Source organism: Drosophila montana, unplaced genomic scaffold (genome assembly GCF_035044405.1).
Source record: "Drosophila montana isolate Dmon_TW-CO22-7 unplaced genomic scaffold, ASM3504440v1 contig_3733_1, whole genome shotgun sequence".
Taxonomy (NCBI): Eukaryota; Metazoa; Arthropoda; class Insecta; order Diptera; family Drosophilidae; genus Drosophila; species Drosophila montana.
Window position 1 is genome coordinate 5821984 of NW_026998620.1, and position 22039 is coordinate 5844022.

Consider the following 22039-nt stretch of genomic DNA (forward strand, 5'->3'; position numbering starts at 1 on the left):
CGTCTCTCGTCTGTCGAATGGTGACTTATGCGCCCTACGCCCTATTGCCATCTTCATTCGATTGCCCGGAAATGATTGATCGTTGTGGCGCATTGCAAATGAGCCAAAGTAAATAATCTGCCCCCGAGGCTGGCACACAAATTGTCGCACAACGAGTATTCCCATGATTAGGGCCAACATGTGTTGTTATGTGCCCAATTGTCAAAAGTGTTAAGGTTAAACGGGGCCATTTGAAAGGAAAATCACGTTCTTGTTGGCATATAATATGTATACAAGAGGCTTGAAAGCATATTGCATGAAGCACATTGTAGATAAAGAATGTACAGATTTCATAATTTCACATCAATTGGATTGAGTTTCGATTTGGAATATTGTGAATATATGAATTTGAATTGTTAATCGATTGGTTATCAGCTTTTTGATGTATATCAGAATATTATATTTATAACATTTAATTTTCCATGATATGAGAAAGTTTTAACAGCAGAATAAGAAAATTGTTTAGATTAAAAAAAAACATAATATATATAATAATAAGTTAATGTTCTAATTGACGGAGCTTCGTTTATAAGCTTGAGGGTCGAAATGTAAGGCAAATAGATTTTAGTAACATTTTGAGATATTCCGTGGTCCCATGTCAACTCTCTAGTTGACCTTTAAGCCTTGTTTTAAATTCAGTCAAAATTTTAATAACTGTGCTGCGCCGAGGAAGAAGAAAAAGGGCATTTGCCATAGCCGCGAGCACCTAGTTACTCGGTTAAATGGAAAAGTAAAAGGATTTCCAAGAGTAAAATTGCTTTTAATTTTATAGGATTTTATGAGCAGCGTAATAAACTCGTAACTAGTGGACAGGATTGGGCCAAGGAGCAGTAACTACAGCAACAACAACAATTGCGTCCAATAGCCATAAACAACAACTTTGACGGCGCGTCGGGCCACACTTATATAAATAAACATATTAAAAACTTTCAAGGATGCGAGCATTAAAAGCAAAAAACAAAACAAGACAGCGCTGGTCGGGCATGCACGGCTATCAGGTACCCTGAACATTCTTCTAGCAACCGGCCTTTTTGTGCCCATTTTCCCCATTTCCAATGGGTATAATGAAGAAAATTACATGCACACAAATGCCCATGCTCACGGCAAGAAAATACACAAGTTACTTTTTTTTACCTATTTATGGGGTGGGGCATAAAACCACCATTTAAAAAAAACATATATATTAAAAATAATAATTTCTCCTTCTAGTTTTTAACTTGCTCTCATCAACCGCCCGACATACTTGTCAGCGCCTTATACCCTACCGCCACACTAACATTGGGATGCTTATGGACAAAAATTCAATTAATTTAACAGCACATGCATACATACATGCATCCATACTTACATACATATACACAATACAAAACGATACCAATGACAATTATATTAATATAATTCGTATAAGAACACACACGTTTTCGTTGATAATTTCTGTTTTTCTCAAAAGATCTCGTGTACATTTTTTACAGTCTTATCTTATTGTGCCATAGAATATGGCAACATTTCTAAAATTGCTGCTATAGTTGTAAAATATGATCTGTGTATACTATACAAGAAGCTGCATGCCAAATATGCTCAAATATATGATTTCGATATCTATTGTTATCGATTCCATGAAACCAGGGCAGGGTATCGATCACTTGAAATAAACTCAATCTGCGTGGGAACTTGGAGGACATACTTTTCAAATTTCATGACTCTAGTTGTTATTAGTTCTGAGATCATGGCGACATGGCTATATCATTTCGGCTCCTTGAAGCTGACCAATAATAAATATACTTTATGGCCGGAGATTATGTCTTGCGCCTGTTAAAAACATTTGCCCAAAACTAATATACCCTTTTAACCCCTTCTACAATGGGTTCTGTGTATAGAAACAAATACGAGTACGCAACCGGGGTTAACTGGGCAGGCTCCGAGCCTTTTTAGTGTACTTGATACTCTCCTCTCATTTACACTAACACACATACATGTATGCACACTTATGTCCACCTCATCGGCCTTTGGTAGGTTTTTAACACGCGCTCGCTGGCAGCTCTCTCTATTTATCGCCCATTCTCTATCCGGCGCCATATTTACGTTCATTTATTTTATTTAACTCAATTTTTTGCTTGTGCCTATTTATATACCCGCTCGCAAGATGAGAAGAGTTTATTGGGCTTGTGCAACATACGCCAGGCTGACCGTTTTGTCGTTCGGCGATAGGCCGAAGATATTGGTTAAGAGTTTATATCCACCTTAGTTGTTTCAAATCTTGCAAATCTATATAATCTATATAGTCTTAGAGGTAGGGCGACGAATTTTAGATTGAGGCATTGGATTAGCCCGTGCTAAGATCGATCTACAGATAGTTTGCTCACGCCCACTGTGGGTCGATACGACTTAATAAATTTGGCGGTTAGCTGGCTTAAAGCTTCTGTTGAAATGCGAACGTGTATTGCGCAGTCGTTTGGACTCGACTGCAACATTCTTACTAGCTTAGTTTGTGTTTTTGCGCTTGTGTAGCGATACATGCGTGCGGATTTACTCTTGCTTGACGGCTTCGGCCTCGTTGGCGTATACATAATATGGTTGGGAAGCGGCAGCTTGCTTGTAAATTTATAACCACTTGTTCTCTCGCTTATTTACATACATATTGACACACAGCAAACGGCAGTTAGTGTGGATGTAAGTGTTTGTGGGTCTATCTGGAGCATCTTTAATACGCAAGCGTATGCAGCGAGGCCTCACATGCTCGGGGTCTGAGTTCAGCAGCATCTTCAAAACTAACAATGTGTGGTAAGTGGTGGCCGGTGCCAGCAGATGCCACTCAGACCCGGTTTTATCAAGGGCCTGTTAGGTGTCTCTGAGTAGCCAAGTGGGGGAGTTGTCTGTGTCTCTCTGTGTGTGTGTGTTTTATTTGCCATATGGCATGCTATGAACGGCATAAAGATATGAGCGGTTTTTGTAAGCACTTCAGCTGCCGGATTAAGATCTCAAGAGTGGTTTCATATAGTTTATCGAGTCACTATCGTACATATGCTTGAGTGCACATGTCTAAAGTATATTTTTAAATTTAATTGGAGAGGATTGTAACGGAATTGTTTAAAGGGTATATCAATATTTCACATATCAGAATAGTAGTCGTTTCCTAAATTAGACTTATCATATGTAAATATTATTATCTATGTATTATAGTTTAAATCATTTGAAGTGAATTCTTGAATGCCTTATTCACAAAATACAAATAAAGAGGAAGAGGATTGTCTAAAAATTTAATGTTCACCTTTGGCCTTCGGAAATCTTTATCTAGTAATATGTGATGGGTCAGACCTATGTAGGAGGTATCATCCAGTCGAGCACTTTTCGTTTAGTTCATGTATCGTTTTCTTTTGAAATGTGCGCGTATCTTCGCAGGCGTTGGCAGCAGGTGTAATAACGCAATTACATGGTTGCCCTGGTTACCTTGACAAATGATTGGATGTGTGTTTTTTTCTTTCTTGGTTGCTGTCGCATAAATTGCTATATGTTGTCGTTATGTTGGGCCAAGTAGCAGGTTGTTGAGTGACTAAGCCTCCTCAAGGCTGTGTACTAAGTGAGCTCAACTCGAAACATTTCACAACAACGCAGCTTGGGTTTTCGGTTTGGCTCAAGGCGAGAGCTCAATGTTCGGATCCTTGGCGCGCACGTTTTTCCATTTTATTAGAATAAATATTTGACTAAGTGCCGCACTTGGCGCGTTTATCAACATTTTCACATGAACTAACGCAGCACGGCTTTTATTTGGGATCCTTTTATGCGAAGTCTTTGAATTCCTAGTCGGGGTAGTCGAACGGGTGGCAAGGCCCGGGCTTAAAGTATGTAGATGCTGCTTTTCTCCTTCCTGCACTAATTTCAATTTAAATTGAGGGAAGAGCAAACTTTGTGCTCGGCATTCGAATGAACCAACTGTCGTTGTTGGCAGCCGTTTCTTGATTGTGGTTACGTTGAGAATCGGCTTGGGTTTCACTTTGGGTGTGCATCTGGGTGTTCATACACAGAATTCGGTGTGAAGAGATATGGAAAGTCAGCTGAATTATATGATAATTTTCGTAGAACTTAATAACGAATTCAGCGCTTCAACCTAAAACGGCTTTTGCATAAACCAATTAAAGTCGATATATATTTTTGTTTGCTGTCGGTTCAAGTTTAAATATTAAAATCATTTGATTTTCTCCAGTGAATTGCGTGCGCTCTACTACGCGTCAACCTTAATCCTTGCCTATTAAATGTTTTAAATACAGGAATATATCTTTTCGTAGGAACTTGGCTTTAAGTTGGCAAATCGAATGCATAACCATATTGAATATATAAAATTGATGCATATTAGTTGTACAATAAAGTTTGATTGCAAAGCCCCTTTCGCGCCGACATACTGCACTAGTCATAACCAATTCGATTCGAAAAGTTGGCTTTCACTTATACATGTGTATATAACACAGTTTTCTGATTGTTTTGATTGCATGTTTTTCATTGTTGCTGGGCATGCAAAACTTATATAAAGCCAGCCCCGAACAGTTCCAGTGCGACAGCTTTGGTCGCAATAAGTATACGCCGCGTGATTGTTATATATTCGTTTTTGCTCAATAACTGGCAGCAGCTCACGTGGATGTGTCTGTGCGTGTCTCTGTGTGTGTATGTGTGTGCGTGTGTGTACATGTGTGTGTGTCACACTTGCAGCGCTTGCAGCGTAGCAAAAAACTTTCGCTCGTTCTTTGTATTTTTGTCACTCTTATTGCCTTCACGCCTGCCCCGCCTACTTTTGGCGACAAAAATTCTTGCGCAACATACGCAGAGCGAAAGATTTTCAATTCTATAGATGTTGTTGTTGTTGTTGTTGTTGCCTTTACTGCTTGTTGTTTATTACCGTTACAGCTGTTGGTCGTGTTTTGTTGATGTCTCACTCTCCGTGTGCGAGTTTGTGTATGTGTGTGTGTGTGTGTGCGTGTGTGGACTTGTGTAAGTGAACGACGTCCTTGTTTGTTGTTTGTGCAAAAATTAGTCGCAAGTAGCAGAGGCCCAACATGAACTTGAAATTGTTTGCGCAATTTCTGTGCATATGTATGTACACATGAATTACATACTAACACACACACGCACACACACACATACGTAGAAGTTTTCCAATCTACATAAGAGTACTTACATTCGCATGTACATACTAAAGAGACATCCGAGTTATCTTTGCAGTTGTTGTTGATCAGCCGTTGAGTATTGTAATTGTATTCAAAAAGTTGTGTCGTTAGTTGAGCTGTTAAATTTGTTGTTGCTGTTCCCAGTTGATTCCTCTTATTGTTGTTATTGCCCTTCGACTAATTCTATTTTGTACATGTGCTTGGGCTATTTGATTGCCCCAAATGTCAATTGACAATAATGAGTTTTTTTTTTTCGACCTTGGCTTGAATCAAAGCTAGGAATTTCATGACTTGGAAACGCACATGCTATCCAAAAATTGTGCGTAGTTTTTAAATTCCCGAAAGTTTTTTTTCTTAGCCCCAAATTTGTACTTCTTCACTAGAAGTTTAAGTCTAATAACAAATGTAAATTAATTTAATAATTATTAATGATTTGTCTTTGTTATTATTTAATCAATGTATTTGAAAAATTTAATTACTATACAGGTTTTTGCACAGAACCGGATATATATTTAAACGCACTTTCAATTTAGAATGGGTTCTGGAATCTGACAAAATAGGGACCTTTAATTTGTATGATATTAGGGTCTAATGATTTTACTGTTTCCTTGTACTGTACACTTTGCCTAAATTAATTTTCGTGCAATTTCAAATAAAAATTAATTTCCTCGAAAATAAATGGAAACATTTCTAAAAAAATTTACATCACATTATTTGCATGAATTTATGCAGATTTCCTTAAGCACACGCAAACATAAACAGCGGCATATACTCACACACACACGTACACACACACACACACGTACACCCTCACTTTCGAGCCCATTCATCATTAAAATTCTGCCAAAAATATAGAAAATAAAAATAAAATACGTTCTCTGGTTGGCGCGGCTATAACAAACGGAGATAGAGATACAGGCAGAGAAAGAGAGAAAGCGAGAAAAGGAGCGAAAGAGGGCGACAGATTCCACTAGCGGCGAGCAAAAATGATTCCAGTACAAAATCTGCGCACAATGTCATAATTTCTATAGCCAACAGCATCCATTTATATATCCATGTATATATGTATGTATTTATATATATATATGTATATATGTACACATGCATAAATATATTAACATATATATTAAGTATGTTTAAGTGTGTGTGCGTATAAATGTTTTTGAATTTTGCTCTGCTGCTTGATGGAGAATCTCAGAAATTTTAATGAAAAACACTTGCGGGTATGAAACTTGGGGATGCTTAACATATATTTATATATATATATTTATATATATATAAATATAAGTATATATTATTACGAATATGTGGGAATGGTTTGTACTGTTACACCTGTATTAAGCTCGGGGCTGCGGCCGCGTTTTATGTGGAGCAAAAATCAGAGGAAAAAGCAATTTGCATATTCGAGCTAACGAAAATTTCGAGCGCTTTCCACTTAACATTTTCATTCGGCTCTTATTTGATTTGTGTTAAGCTCAAAGACATGCTCAGCACTCGGTCCTGTATCACTTTCCGTCCGCTGTCATTGCCTACTTGGCGACGTTTGAGGGTCCAACAAGACGCCCGGCACTTAAATCGTGTAAAGGTAATAAAGAAAAAATCTAAGAAAATTCGCTTGCCGGTTGCCAGTTTGGCTTCTTTTCAAGTAGATCGATATGGGCTTACATAGATATACATATCTATTGCTTGCCATCAAGTGCGATTCTTAATGATTTACGACTATTTGTGCCCAGTGTCAGCCAAATTAATTGAATGTGTTTTGTCGTGCGGATACATCCGTCTAAGGATAGCATCTTAATATTAATTAAAAGCTGCCGGCGTAGGTGAACCAACCTACTGATATCTAATTTTAGGAATCGGACGTTAAGTTTCAGCCATAATAATTACAATTGTCCCTTTTGCTAAGTGTATCATTTTAAAATGAATTTGAAAGTAATTTGAAATAACTTTTAACTTTCAAATAACTAATAGAAAGTCATTTCTACATTTCATATATATTTGAATACCCAAAGCAAAGTGTAGAATCCTTTAAATGATTGGGGTTTAATCCAAATATTAATTGAATGAACTGTACGTATATCCTTATATCTTTGTTGGAATTCCCTCTGCGTTAGGTTTCTCGAAATGATTTCAGTTTACACTCGACTCATTTAAACCATAATTTATCTATTGTGTTGCTAAAAATGTGTACGCAATTTAAGCAAAGTCAACTGAGCAAAATACTCGAGCATTTCTAAATGGAAGCCTCAAATGAAGATATTTTATTTGGCTATCGTTTGAACTCCTGACATCTTAACTAACTCGAATGTCCTGGCAGTTCCCACAAGCAAACAACACACACACACACACACACACTCAATGGTGGGCCAATATAAGTAGTTAGTTGCCAAAAACTATACCGAATGAGCCTGGCTCGAAAATTTATGCAGACAAATTCGTACGACGAAGCCTGCGCATAAATTTGACCAGGCGGGGATGGTGCCTCTGGCAGCCTTGTTGTTGTTGTTGGGTTGCCTTGGGGCGACCATAAACATTTTCAATTACATTTCCATGGCTGACAAGCAGATCTACAAATAGTCTCGCATTTGAGTTGCCGCTCACACACACACACACACACATACACGCGCGCGCGCGTTTACATACATGTACCAAAATTTAATTATGCACAGAAATTTATTTTTCCCCATTTGGCTTGAGTTTTTTGGTCTCTTTTATGCTGCGATTTTTATTGCATTTTAGGAATTTGTTTTTCTCTGCTTTCGTCGCTTTCTATAGGTCGGGACAACCCTTTTTTTTGGGTGTAGCCAATTCTAAGCCCTTTTAATACGCTTTGACCTTGCGTGCTGCTGTCGCTGCCCTCTCTGCTTTCTGCTTTCATAATAATGAAGAGCATATTTTTGGGGGAATCTTGCTGGCTAACGAGTGGGTGGCCTAGTCGGAGACGTCGTTCAAGTTGCTCAGCAATTGGGTTAATTGAATTTCCAGTTGAGCTACAGCTTCAGCTTAGGCACTTTACCAACTGCTCAGCTCTCGGCCTGTTTGGGGACAATCTGGCTGTCAACTAATTTCATTTCGGACCTTGGTCGCCCCAATATTGTTGACATCTCCCATTTTTCGCCCCAAGGCGGATTATGTGAAGAGCGTGTGAGGGTTTGTTTATTTACGGATGTCATTTAAAATTTATAGAAGAAATATCACATGAATCTTATCTAATATCCTTTTGCAGCTTTAACTCCATACATTAAACCGTTTTCCCTGAATGACCAACCCGTAAGAGTTAGGAAGCTCTTCACCTTAGTTACCTTATGTGCTTTGCTCAAATTCATTCGACATGTATTTTACACTTGTCGGAAAATCCACTCCTCCTTGGTATAAATGGGGGTCAAATATTAGATGGGTGAAGTTTCGCGTTCAAATTAAATTCCAAAGAAACTTATGATAAGATATTTGAGACGTGTTTGACACTTTTTGAAGAATCCAAGCTTTTTGGCTTAACTTTAAGTTTCTTTGATTTGCTTCAAATCTAATTTTAAGGATTTTTGAAATTCAATTCGAAAGTGTTTTAAATTTGCCTAAAACTGTTGCTTAAGAGATTATTGTGTACCATAAGATTGGCAATCATTTTCACTAATATTCGAAAAATCTACTCGTATAAAGTTATATCTAAAATTGTAAGCCCAAAACTTGTCACCGGCAATGCCGGGGAATACCCGCTAGTTTTGTGTATTGTGGTAAATACGGATGCTAAAGAACCAAGCTTGTTAAATGCCCGTGCATTATTGCTGGCCAAAACTATTGTTAATTTCAATTTGTTGACACATGTTTGGCTCTTTGTCTCTGCCGCACGACCACATGTGAATTATTTAGAATCGCAAAATGCGCGAATTTCCTTTGATGCTGTTACTGTACACAAACTTCCGACTATTTCACAAATTTTGTTGGCCCTGCTGCTGCTTCATAGTCGTGTTTTCTAATTGAAATGCAGTGAAACTATGCGTAAAACTTGTTCAACGAGTTTTATGCCAACAAAAACAAAAAAAAAGTGCTCAAATGCATTGAAAACTGTTTGCAGAAATACACACACATGCATACGCACACACACACACACAAACAGTCAGCAGAGGTTATGGGCAGCTTTAAGTGCACAGGGCCACAGTTAATTTTAAGTCATTTATCTGGGAAATTGAATCTCATTTCAATTGCTGAAGCTCTTGATGAAAAGCCCTTTAGCTTAAGACACCAATTGCTGCTGCATGTGTGAGCCGGTAATGTCCTGATGGCCAATGCACAGATAAGAAACAAACGAACACAACTTGGAATTGAATAAAAATTAAAGAGTTAACGATAAGAATATAAAATATGCATAGGCATATGAAGCTGAGATCGAGTATTCTACAAAGTATATATTATACCAAAATTATGTGGCATCGACACTTCAAGAAACGTCGCATATTAAATGTGTTTTCTTGTATGATAAAGTACTAAATTAATTATTACATATATTTTACAATGTTAACATGCGAAAATTATTTGAATTTATACCAGTATAGATCAGACTAGTAATAAGGACAAGAAGATATACGATACATATACAGCAAAGTTTCTTAACTTCTTGATGGGGAAGTCATCATTTATATGCATAGTGCAGCAGTCAGGATATCAGAGAGAGTCGAACCGAATGATTTGTACGTGTGTGTGTCTGCTGCTGTGGCTGCACGTGTCTTTTGGCCACACGATTTGCCACATTTACACCTGCCACTGCCAAGTGGCCGCTGAGTTAACTCATTTACATTCAAATTGAAACGGATTACGCGGTGCGAATCGCGTCAGTTGAATAAAATCCTTTTGCCCGCTGGCCACTAGCCGAGCGCACGAGAATTTTGTGCGAAAACTTTTAATTTGCACGCCAAATTAAGAGCAGTCGACCAGCCAGAATGAGTGTGGAATTCTGGCCAAGAGGCAACTCGTTAGTTAATGTTAATGAGTAAATGAGTAGATTGACAAATTGCACGCCGTCCTAATTATGTGCATGCATATATGAACAGATGTATAAGTCGTGGAAATCAAGTACTTAAGCATATGAGAAAATGGCTGCTAGCCAAGCTGACCAAGATCTTGAGCTGTTTCTCAAGTATTTGGCTGCCTCAACAAATTTTATATTCCTGCTGAATTCCGCACGCAACGTGATGGCAGCTAGCCAAATGGAAAAAGGGCCAGGCCGGCAGGCCGGCGGGTAGGAAAAACATTTGAAGATTACAAAGTGTATGACAAGTTTATGACTTTTTGACGGCACATCGGCTTAGACTCTATGCGCAGAAGCCTTTCCCTGTCGTATGTCATGAGCTGTCTGCCATTAAAATTCCACGTTCTCTGAGTACTCAAGCTTTGTGGTTTACCGAGCGTTTTAATGAGTTCACTGAACTTGCATGCATGACTCTGATAATCCTGCATACACTGGGGGCAGATTTAATAGGTTGTTAACTAACCGAGCATAGAGCCGTCATGGCTGAGGTGCATTAATTACAGCTCCAAACGCTGTTGCTCCCATTCAAGACAGCAGAACATTTAAGAATTTAATCACTGTGCACTTGATTCTTAAATATCTTAATTTGGTTTATTTTATACAAGAGCTTTATAAAATTACATCCTTGTATTGAATTCAATCTCGTGCTTAGAGTGAAAAGCGGAACGTCTTACGGCCATCATCAACTTATCACATTAATCTTTAGCCTTGTCATTTCATAATCGTTTATTTTCAATCCACTCGCAGCACATTTTCCACCCAAGTTGATCGCTTTTCTCACGCCTTCTCTTTTCACACTTCACCTGCAAAAATAATTTGAATGCCGAAATCCCGTAGTTGAACCAAATGTCACATCAGTTCAATAAATGCCCCCACAAAGGCCAAAAATGTTTCTTTTGTTTTGAATGCGCACTGTTTGTTCTTTTTGAGTATTCTTAAAGTTTCCTCTTGTTATTCTGGCGTACACAAATCTCTTAAGCTTAAGTATTTTCTTTTTACACAAAATCAATTCAAAAATGTTGAGTGTGCTTGACTGGGATATACCCAATTCCCAGGATAGCCTTATTACGCGTCAATAAATTATGATTTATCCCTTGCACTATGGATAATATATAAGAAGTATTAGAAAACATTTTAGCAAATGTATACGTATTTAAAGTATATCTTTAATATTATTGTATAATAATCGATTTTGGTGAAATTTGCTCTCTTTCCTGCTCTGGGCAAAACCTCCTGCTGTGTGTTACATAAGTTTGGCAAGACCTTAAGACACCTTGCGTTATTATGGCACAGAGTATAAAAGGACTGAAAGGCAGCACAGCTTGGGCTGCCATATTTATTGACTTTCCCAATTCCTTTCCGTTATTCCTCTATGTTACGGCATTTACGTTTTTCATTCATTGTGCGTTTGGCTGTTGGCCTGCCTCTTCTTTCTTGTGCCGGCTTGTTTATTGCGTAATTGCTGGAAAATGCTGTCCCGATTTGGCCATTCTTGATTTTGACTATAGCCTTCGTTTGCCCTTGCGCTTTGGATTAGCCTTTGTTTACACTTACGTGAAATTAAATTGTTTTCACCAATCCACTCAAAGGATATTCATGTTGTTGTTTCGAATTCTGTTTGACTTATTGCTTAGCTTTGCAATTTCGATTTATATTTGTAATAAAAGACATTTATTCGCTAAGCTTACAATTCTTGTTGTTTCAACGAAATAAGTCGGTTAAATTTGCTGAATGACAGCATTTCCTGGGTTGGCCAAAGCCATTCACTAATTAGGAGCATCTAATGAGATGCCCGTCGCGCTGGCCTTCGTGACCACAGAAGCACACCGGGCGCAGCATCGTGACGCAAATTAGTGACCACCATCGAGAAGGATAATGATAGCAACTTTGCCATACCCAAGCCAAGACCCACCATCAACAGGCGGGCGAATGCATGCTGCTGCGTTGGGTGCGTGCCACCTGGATGCGCCACGCCCACTTCTAGAACATAAATCACCGCTATGGCTGCTTAGTGACTTGTGCTCATTAATTTGCTCCTTGGCCGAGCTACATTTCTCTGAATGACTCTAATTACTGCGCCTTTTTATCCTGCAAGACCCTTCTTCACTTCTTCACCATCGCAGAGAAGAAAACTGTTGCCACGCAGCAATTTGTGTTAAATACCAATTATTATTAAATCCGTTCAGTTCAGTTTGAATGTGCACATAGGCTTCAAAATAAACTAATTGATTTATCTGAGTATTAAATTGAATATTGCCATAAGTAATCCAAAGTCTTTCAGAAGTTTTTCAGCCAATTGCGGAATACTGACAATGAACTTTGCGGCTTACTTTATACTCTGATACTCTCATTGATTCATTTTGTAGGAATTAACTTTTGAAATTAGTCTTTAGACTTGGTACTACTGACGACTCTGTTGAATATCTGATAATCACTTGTATAAGTAATGCTAAGAATATGTTTTCCGTGTCCCTCTCTGCGTAGATCACAAAATACACTACATATATATGGTTCTTAGCATTTCGCACTCAGCAGACTGTGATTCATACAACGCCAGAGTAGCCGTATTACGATGGAAATTATATTCACACTTTACAGAAGTGAGAATTGCAGTTTATCAAACGAAATTATTTAATTCGTTTTATAATTGGGTATATTTATTTAATAGCTTGCAAGGTGTCTGCCGCCTTAAGCATCAATAGTGTTTATTTAGTTAAAAAAAAAATGTGTTAAAAACTCGATAAAACGTTAGCAATTTTAATTTAAGTTTGTTGAGTAAATTATTAACATGTGTAATTCATTCAAGTGGTCAGGTGAGTGGCCTGAAGGCAGGTGAGCACGTCGCCCAGGAGAGAATTGGAGAATCGGTTATTAGAGCAAATGGTCTACTACTTAGTCTCCTGATGAGTGGAATTGATGTGTAAATATATTTTCAATATATATCTTTTTAAATTTGTAGTTTAAAGTACAATATTTAAATAGGCAGCTTTAACGAATTTTTATCTATTTTGAATCAAGTATATATCAATCCCAAGCGAAACTTGCATTTTATACCTCATTCCATATTTCCATGTTTACTGCCAACATTCTGTTTTGGTATTTGAAATTGTGCCGTTTTATAACTTTTTAAAGTTAGTTTTTGAAAGTATGCGAATGTTTTCATTGATCACTGTTCACTTTTAAACTGGGATTTCCTTCTTTTTTTACAATAAATTTCTTGGATTTTCTAGTTCGCGGTTAGTTCGATTCAATATTTATTTCGATTCAATAAACATAAAGTTGCGCCCACAACTTTGAGTACTTTATGGTTTAAACTGTAATAAATTTACTTTTCGCATTAAATCGTTAGCAGCAATTGTCAAGCGTATTACGTATACGCCACCGGCATATTTGTAAATTGTTGCCATTCAGATTGTTAGCCAGTTGCAATAATTTATAATTTGTTGAAATTTTAGACCACATTCAATCGTTGTAACGAGTCAAATATGCATATAAATTTATATTTACATATTCTTTTTATACAAATGCATTTTATTTAAAATTGGTTTACTAATTACTGTAATTAGCTATGCATCAATTAGATTCAAATATTTGCAGAGTTTAATAAATATTTTCGGGCTTAGTGCGAAATTATATTTTAAATTAAATACTTGCTAATGCGATTGAGTGTCGACTATTTTGAATATTTAATTAAATATGTTATGAATAAATCATTTTAAATTTCTTACTAACTGAAACTGTTAAGGTTTAATAATTTGCCAGCTGTAAACCAAAATTGTCTATAAAAAACGAACGAAACGTTTCTCTCATTTATATAACTTATGGAGCTATAATTTGTTTAAGCTATCTAAAATAGCTGGCAGATAATCCATGTATATTTAACAGAAGAGTGTAACCTTTTTCATTTCGATATCATAGTTTGTAAGCAAAGCAAACACATAGCTGAAATTCTCGAGTTTTTGAGAAGAAATCGATCAAAGTATTTACATATTTGTAATTAAATAAACAATTGAAAAGTGCATTTCAAATACAACCAATTGCATCGTTTATCACTTGGCAAAACAAATTTGCTTTAAATTGCAAAATTGTTGGGTCGCCCACGACGGCGATGGGGATGCGGATGGGGATGGAGGTAGGGGATGTGGTAGGGGGTAGTGCGTGGTGCGTGGTGCGTGGGGGTTGCATAAATGATGATGCTGTTGCTGCTGTTGCAGTTTTCCTTGCGATAATTCGTTGCCATAAGGAAGTGCATTAAAAGTAGCTGCCCGTTAGTGACTTCCATAAATATGAAAGCAGACAATCGGACAATTCGAGGAACAGGGCGGGCTGCACACGGGTGTGGCTTAGCATTAGATCATATATGACAAGATAAATTAGCTCACAGCAAGCAAATGCGAGTAAGCAGTGCAAACAAGCAACTGGCAAACTCAAAAAGACATAAATACGGTAAAATACCCTGCACAGCTTAGCTGAACCCAACAGTTCCCTCGTCGGTTAGCTCGCACGGGCAAAGCTCCACTCAAAATTCGTTGCAAGTTTTTTGTTTTGTTTTGCTTCATGTGCTCTGTCAGCTGCTGCTGCTGCTGCTGTTGTTGCTGTTGGCTCTGCCCTGACGTTTGTCTTGATGCTTTTCTTTTGTCTGTTTACAGCGCCATTTTATTTTTAAAATTTTGTTTTGCTTCCGTTCGATGCTTTCACCACACCACATCCCCCCATCAATGTTCGCTGCTTACTGTTTACGCATTCGGCAACGTTGGTATTCATATAGGTTGTGTGTGTATGTGTGTGTGTGTGTGTGTTTGTGTGTGAATGTGTGTGTGTTCTGCCTTTTTTCGTATTCAATTCCATTCAGCTGCCTTAATATGGCATTAAAGCAGATTGAGAGCGATGAAGTGTGTGTGTGTATGTGTGTGCGTGCATATATGACTGAGTATGACTGTGTATGTGTGTGTGTGTATGTATGTATATGCGTTCTTATATGACTGTGTCGATGTGTACCCGAAGTAAACAGACCTTACAGTGCAGGGCATGCAATTAGATTCAGCAGAATATGTTAAATAACTTTGTCTGAATTATTAAATTTTAAATTTGTTAAGTTAAAAGCTATTTTAACTGTGCTAATAAAATATGTATTATGTATAAAATATGTATGTATGAGTAGAGTATAGCAGGGTAACTTCGAGCTTTAATACATTGACTAGAACATTTTAACTTTAACATCTGCATATATATATTTTTTTTTGCATAATATATTATATATTCCTTTTTTGTGCGGATAACATTCGTCAACCGATCTTCTATTTCTTATGGAAACGTTTTTCTAGGTGCAAATATATTTCAAATTTATTTAAAAAATTTAATTTAAAAGTCTTAAATAGAGACTTGAACTATATGAAAAAAAATTGAAATAAGTTTTTACCTTATTGTTTAATATATTGATTTGATTATTTTATTTATTATATAATTTTATATTCCATTTTTTCGTTTGCTTCACAAAAGCTGCCTTAAACATGTACAAAAAATACAATGCAAATTTATTTAAGCATTTTTTCAGTTCCCTTGATTAAATATCATACAATTTGTTTATTGTATATGTTATTTGCTTGTAGATTAAACAATGCTACTATAAAATTGTTATTCTCTTTTATTTACGTATGTTACATGGGACGTGACGAATGCTTCATTCAATATGTTCAAATAAAAATAAAAAAACGACAATCAAGTTCGGAAAAATGCTCCATGCAAAAAAACTTTGAGCCGAAAAAAAATGTGACGATTTTTTTCGCGAAAGGAAAATTATTGAAAAATAATAAATTTGTAATAAACACATTTCAATTGGTGTACCCAGGCAGAGTAAATAGGTTAAAAATTCAACGGAAATCATGCATTTAAAATGAATAGAGCACCTGAGCTGCAGAAATAGCAGAACACGCAAATCATTTAACACAATTTGTAAAATGGTCCATTAATGAGCATCCGACAGGAATTTTTGATTTGCGTAATGAAATTTTACTCTATGAAAATTTACTTGGATGAATGTCTTTAATTTTACAAATTGCGTTTTAAATGGAGCTTATATTTCTATCGAATAGAAAAGTGAAGTTGATATTCAAGAAGTGGCTGGCTGTTTGGTCTTCAATTGGTCCCAATGCGAATTCAATCGAATGGTGTATTTGTATATTCAACCTGCACCGGCTTGCTTCATTGCAGTTTAGAACAATGGTCGTCCAAATGGCATATTGTTTTCTATTTGTAAAGCATCCTGCTTCTCGATGACTGATTTGATTAACATTTTAGCACATTTGTGCTTTTATGCAAGAGTAAACGAGGATAACTGAGCCCATTTCATCAGCAGACAAAAGAAATCCAAGAGGAATTGTGCAGAACACAATGTCATTGAGCTTGCTTTTTGTCTGGCATGGACACACGTTGCCTACATGTTCAAGTCAAATGATTACCAGCCGTGACGCTCCAAACCACCTACTGCGACAGCTACAACTAACTTCATTTGCAATGGCTAACTGAAATTCTAGCATATGTGAGCGTGTTCCCTTGCGGCTTTCTCGTTGCGTATTTTTATTAAAGTGCCGCATTTCGTTGCATACTATGGGGCGCGCCTATGCTAAAATGGCCGCTGAGGCCATTTAAAGCCAACCCGGAAGTTGTAAACGGCAGCGAAAACAAATGTTTCACTTGCCATTTTGACCGCCCCTCGTTCATGGCGGCAAGTTGTGGGCTCCGCTCCAAAGTGCAAATAAAACAAAAAATAGTATAAAAGTTTGTTGCTGTCGCATGCTGATAGGCGTGTGTGATAGTGTGTGTCTGTGTGTGTGTAGATTTATGCGCTGTATGTGACAAGTTGGAAAGTCTGAGCTGAATATATGTACAGCAAAAGTTTACCAAAGAAGTTGAAACATAGTTCTGCGTTGAATGCGCAGAGACCAAGGTGATGGCTTCCAGAGCGAAAGATGAAATAGAAATGCGTTTGAGTTAAGGAGTTGAATCAAGCGACTTCCATTAACAATTTTGAAAGAGAAACAAATTGAGATTTTAATTTTAAGCATTCCAGACAAAAATATGTTTAAGAGTGCATGAAATAAAATGATTTTAGCTGTTAGTTAACCATTTTTCGCTTTAAATTAAAAATTACTTATAATCAGCCATGTTTTCAAGTTGATTTCTGTAAAACATATTTGATCAATTTTGAATTAAAGATATATGCAATTAATTTAATTTAATCAAGTTTGCCTAGTTATGGTTATTTCGTTCACAATGCTGTCGCGCCCATTCTGTCTAGTCGGTTTATTAATTTGGGCCACATTTTCACACATCAGCTAATTGAAATGCAGCCCCACCTAAGGCTGCCCATCGTCAAGTTCGAATGTTAATTGCCAAATGGCATGCAAATCACATACATTCCTAAAGCTCGGTTCAGTAAACTCTGGACAGAGTTTGTTAGATATTTATGCTGGAGTTTATGTTATTGAAGAAGTTCATAAGAATTTCGCTTTTCACGTTTGCAGCACTGGGTTACTCTGCCACTTTGTGAAATCTTCTCGTTGGCGGAGCACATTTGTTATTTGTTCACAAATTTGTCAACCCAACTTTTGTGTGACTTTCTGTCTTCATTTTGCGCGTGTCTCTTTTCAGTTTTCTGTGCTGTGAGTTCCATTTTGTTCATCAAGTGGATTCTGCCATCGCTTCTGTTTTGAAGTGTGAGCGGTCCACAATAGCGTACACGAGGAGGCTAAATGGTAAGTGGAGGAGCATTGTCATAACAAGCGGGACTATTTGGCTAACAAGCAGCACTATAACAACGCCAGGTTACGTCAGAGTTCTTGAAATTTATGCGTTTCAACGCCAATGTGAGTTATCTGACGTGTGTCTGCGTACGTGTGTGTGGCTGCATTATTCAGGTGCTGTCGAGTGGGTGGCAAAAGCCGAAGAGATTGATAAAGATGTACACAAAAACAAATAAATAAAAGCAAGTTAGAGTGCTCGAGTCGGAAGTGCCCGACTTGGAGATCCCCCGAACCTTTATCAAATATATAACATATAACTACGTATTAAATCGGAAAACGATATTATATAGCTCCTAATAGAAGACTCATAAAGTAATAATTATTCAGAAATTGATGTTTTATAAAGAAAGTCCGTTCTAAGCCATTTTTTTTACTATCTTTAGTGGAATAGACTTTGAAAAGGATCAGCTTATTCCTAGATTAAATATTTAAGGTTCTTCAATTAAAGTCAAAATATTTGGCATTTAAGGATTTATGTTGAAATGGAAGAGAAGGAATTCCACGTTTTTTTTCCGTATAAAATGCATTTATTAAAGATAAAATGAATTAAGCTATCAAGTTTGTGGATGCTAGTTCTTTTAACTTGTGTTTACACTTATGTTAAACTTAAAAAGTTTTTTGAGCTGAAACAATTGTCGCGCAAGGTGCCACGTGACGTATACGTATTGCGAATGCTTATAAGCGTAAATGTAACACACTTACCAGTGTTGCGTGTCGCACAGGACCCGGTGTTGGTGTACTTGATCCCTACAGGAGTACGCTTTTAGGCAAACGGCAGTCGCCCAGTTCCGTGCAGGCTGTAAGCTGATTTCGGTTCCCGACGGCTGTCTAGCTCAATACTGGTGCGCAACTCGGTCGGTCTGTGTCTCTTTCTGTGTCTGCGACACACGCACAATTCAGTTAAACGGCTTACACAAACACACAAACGAGGTTACTTTGAGGGTACGCAGAAAATCCTTTTAGCCAGACGCAATTAGAACGCTTTACAGCGGCCATTTGACCGTTTGCTTTTTGCTGCAAGTCAAGTGCCTTTCGTATTGCTAGAGACTCACGTGTTTGGTGTAAAAGTCGAACGGAAGCTATGATTTTCACGATTTTCTATTTGGTATTCGGCTTGAGTTTCGACCCCTAACGTTGCGTTCCAAAGCGCGCTGTAAATTGTGAAAGAAGTCCGTAAAAATTTGAATCATCGAAGGCGGAGCAAATATTTCGGCAATTAAGATGCGCCCCGATGTCGGCTCACGGCGCGTATACGCGATGCCGGAAACGGAATTCCTTAACATAGGCAGGCGTCACTCGGCTGGCGTGTGTCGTCCTTAATGGCAGCCATGGTGACGGCAGCGCTGTCAGCGACCCAACAGCTACATCAACAGAAGCTTTGCCAATGGCAGAGGTATGTATTCCATTCTTGTTGCTGCTGTGGCTGTGGCTGTGGCTGGATGGGGCTCTTATCGTGTGCCCATCTGGCTTGACAACTCCTGTCTAGCCTCAGATTATGGCAGACTTTGCGTTAGCTTGGCATAAGCTTTGAATTAATTCTGATACCCGCCTACTCAATATAGGTAATTTATCCGACGTTTTTGTTATCAAACAAAAGCAAGCAACCTTTTGTTTGCCGAGTGGATTGGACCACAAGTAAAGCGGGTCTTAACAAAACATTTTCAAAGTTAATGTTTTAAGTTCAATATGTTGCATTGTTGATCAGATCTGTTTTTGTTTTTACACTGATTACTTTTTTGTAATACATAAGTAATTGGCCTTTTTACTGAACATAACTCTTTCCTATGTTATGACAAGTTAATCTGCTTGTCATTATTTGATATATTATCAATAAATTGCATATTTCATACATTTACCAATTATCATAAGTGTTCAAATTAATATCAATTAATGTTTGTAATTTTAATTCGACAGTTGACATTTAATTTAGAAAAAGTTTGCAGCTAAAATGGTTTTGTGGAATTGTACGTAGAAGGGAGAAGAAGGCAACTCCGACTTCGTAAGCCGTATATATATATTCTTGATCAGCATAAGTCGTGTCGATTTAGCCATGTCCGCATATATGAAGCCGGATATCTTAGAGACTATACGAGCTAGAGACTTGCTATTTTAAACGTAGGAATGTAGGAAAAACTTGCTCCTGCATAAAGTATGAACGTGTGTGCTTTTGTTTATGAATAAAAGGACGCTATGTTTGTAAAGTTAGCTTGTCGCCGGGCTCAGGACACTTCCGACTAGAGCACATTTATTTGTTTTAACAGCTTTTTTATAGTTGCCTGTGCACGGTAGCGGAATATATTAACTGAAAGAATTTAAATTTGCTTGCGTTTTCAACATTATTGGAAATGTTTATTTACATTTAAGCAATTGACCTTTGGGCTGCCATTTTTTCGTTTCCAAGCAATGTTATAATTTTGTCACGGATTGAGTATCGCATTAAAGGCCCCAGAAAGAATGTCTGCTTAATAAGTCCCATGAGCTGAGTTTACATAGTCATGTCCGATGATGATGATAAATAGATGATAAATAATGATGTCTACAAGATCTCTTGGATAAGATGTCCCTGGATAACTTTAATATCTTGTTAGTATCCAAGGATGCCGCATCTCTCCCTGGCTAATTATTAAATAATTAATAACAGTTTTTTTCAACGATTAGGTTCAAAGGAAAATATTAAAAATTGTAAAATATTAAAGAACATTATGATTTTATAAATTGCCCTGACTGTAAATTGTAATCGATAATTATAGGTAATGATCATAATTCAAATATGTCTAACGACGCCTCTAAGCTTCTTCCTATATTTACTGTGAAGCTAATAAGTAAACACTGTCAACAGTTTAATCTCTCAAGAAATGCAATGCAACATTTTGTTTCTCGGTGGACCATTAATATCAAAGCCCCAATTTGAGCTGCCAACTGCGGGTGTTTGGGCTTCCGTCAAGAAAGTTTGCATAACACAGCCGACGGCCTGGAGATTCTTTGTCCGCAATGGCAGCTCATTAAGGCAAACACCAGCTGATGCCAATGATGACGACGCCCATATCGGTGTCGATGCGAGCGGAAATGGGCGAAAGCAATGCTATTGATATGCCAGGCACGCCATGGCTTTCAGACCACATCACACAATTGCCACAGAGGTCGAGGCGTTTGCCTTTGCTGGCTTGAATTCATTCATAAAAATCTTACGCTTGCTCGGGCGCTAACCTACAAATGCTGGCCGGGCAATGTTAAAGCCTTAAGCATAGACAATAACAGGCACACACGCGAGACGCAGACACACACTCAGCCACACACACACACTCACACAATCACACACACACACACACACACACGAACTTTAAGTTGTGGCTGCGGCCGCCACTTGCCATCGAGTGGTTGACTTGGACCGTTTCTTGCACAATTCGCGTTGCCTGCTTATCGGGGCCGCAAGTAGAAGAGCCACAACAACTACCTCAGCTGAAATTCGGACGCGACTAGCGCGAGTTGGAGCCTGTTTTCGTCGCGTGGCACAGAACTGTACGCGTTGAGTTTGTTACGAGAACTGAAATTGAAATTGAAAAGACAACGCTGTGGCAGCAGCCGCCAATCGTTATCCTCGCCCGCGTCCTCGTCGTCGCGGTTGTCGTGCTTACTTTCGGCTCTGCTCGCATCGAAAGTGAAATGTAACGCATACGCAGCGTTGACCCGCTTGCTAACTGAATGCGGCAGCTTTTGAAGTAAACTCTACGAGCTTTCGGAGAGCGCCAGCCGAACAGCTGATTTTTGTTATTAAGGAATTTGCCGGGCGGCTTTTCCATTCGCATTGTCATTGTTGTTGTTTTGATTTGGTTTTTTCTTTCTTTATCGAGAATTGTCTTTTTTGTCAAGCTCTGTTTACAAATGATTAAGTTATTTATTGCTTTATTTATAGCTGATAGTTGTAAGACAAGGACATTCGCAAGCATTGAAAGGCGCAGTTTAAAAGCAATCAAATAACAAACTTATATATTGATGGTTAATAAAATGCGGTACATCAC

General features: G+C 37.8%; 1 protein-coding gene across 2 annotated transcripts in view; it reads right to left on the reverse strand.

The window, feature by feature from the left end:
• The window catches only part of LOC135436671 (uncharacterized), an 84063-nt gene extending 62505 nt beyond the window's left edge, over positions 1–21558 (reverse strand). The window contains exons 1-2 of one of the 2 annotated variants that reach the window (XM_064694354.1): positions 21475–21558; positions 18723–19171 (exon numbers count right to left, since the gene is read on the reverse strand). The gene's annotated coding sequence lies outside the window, so the exon portion shown is untranslated. Of the gene's footprint in view, positions 1–18722; positions 19752–21474 lie in introns of those variants that run through there. The other variant, XM_064694355.1, reaches the window with a different exon arrangement.
• Between the last annotated feature and the right edge of the window lie 481 nt (positions 21559–22039).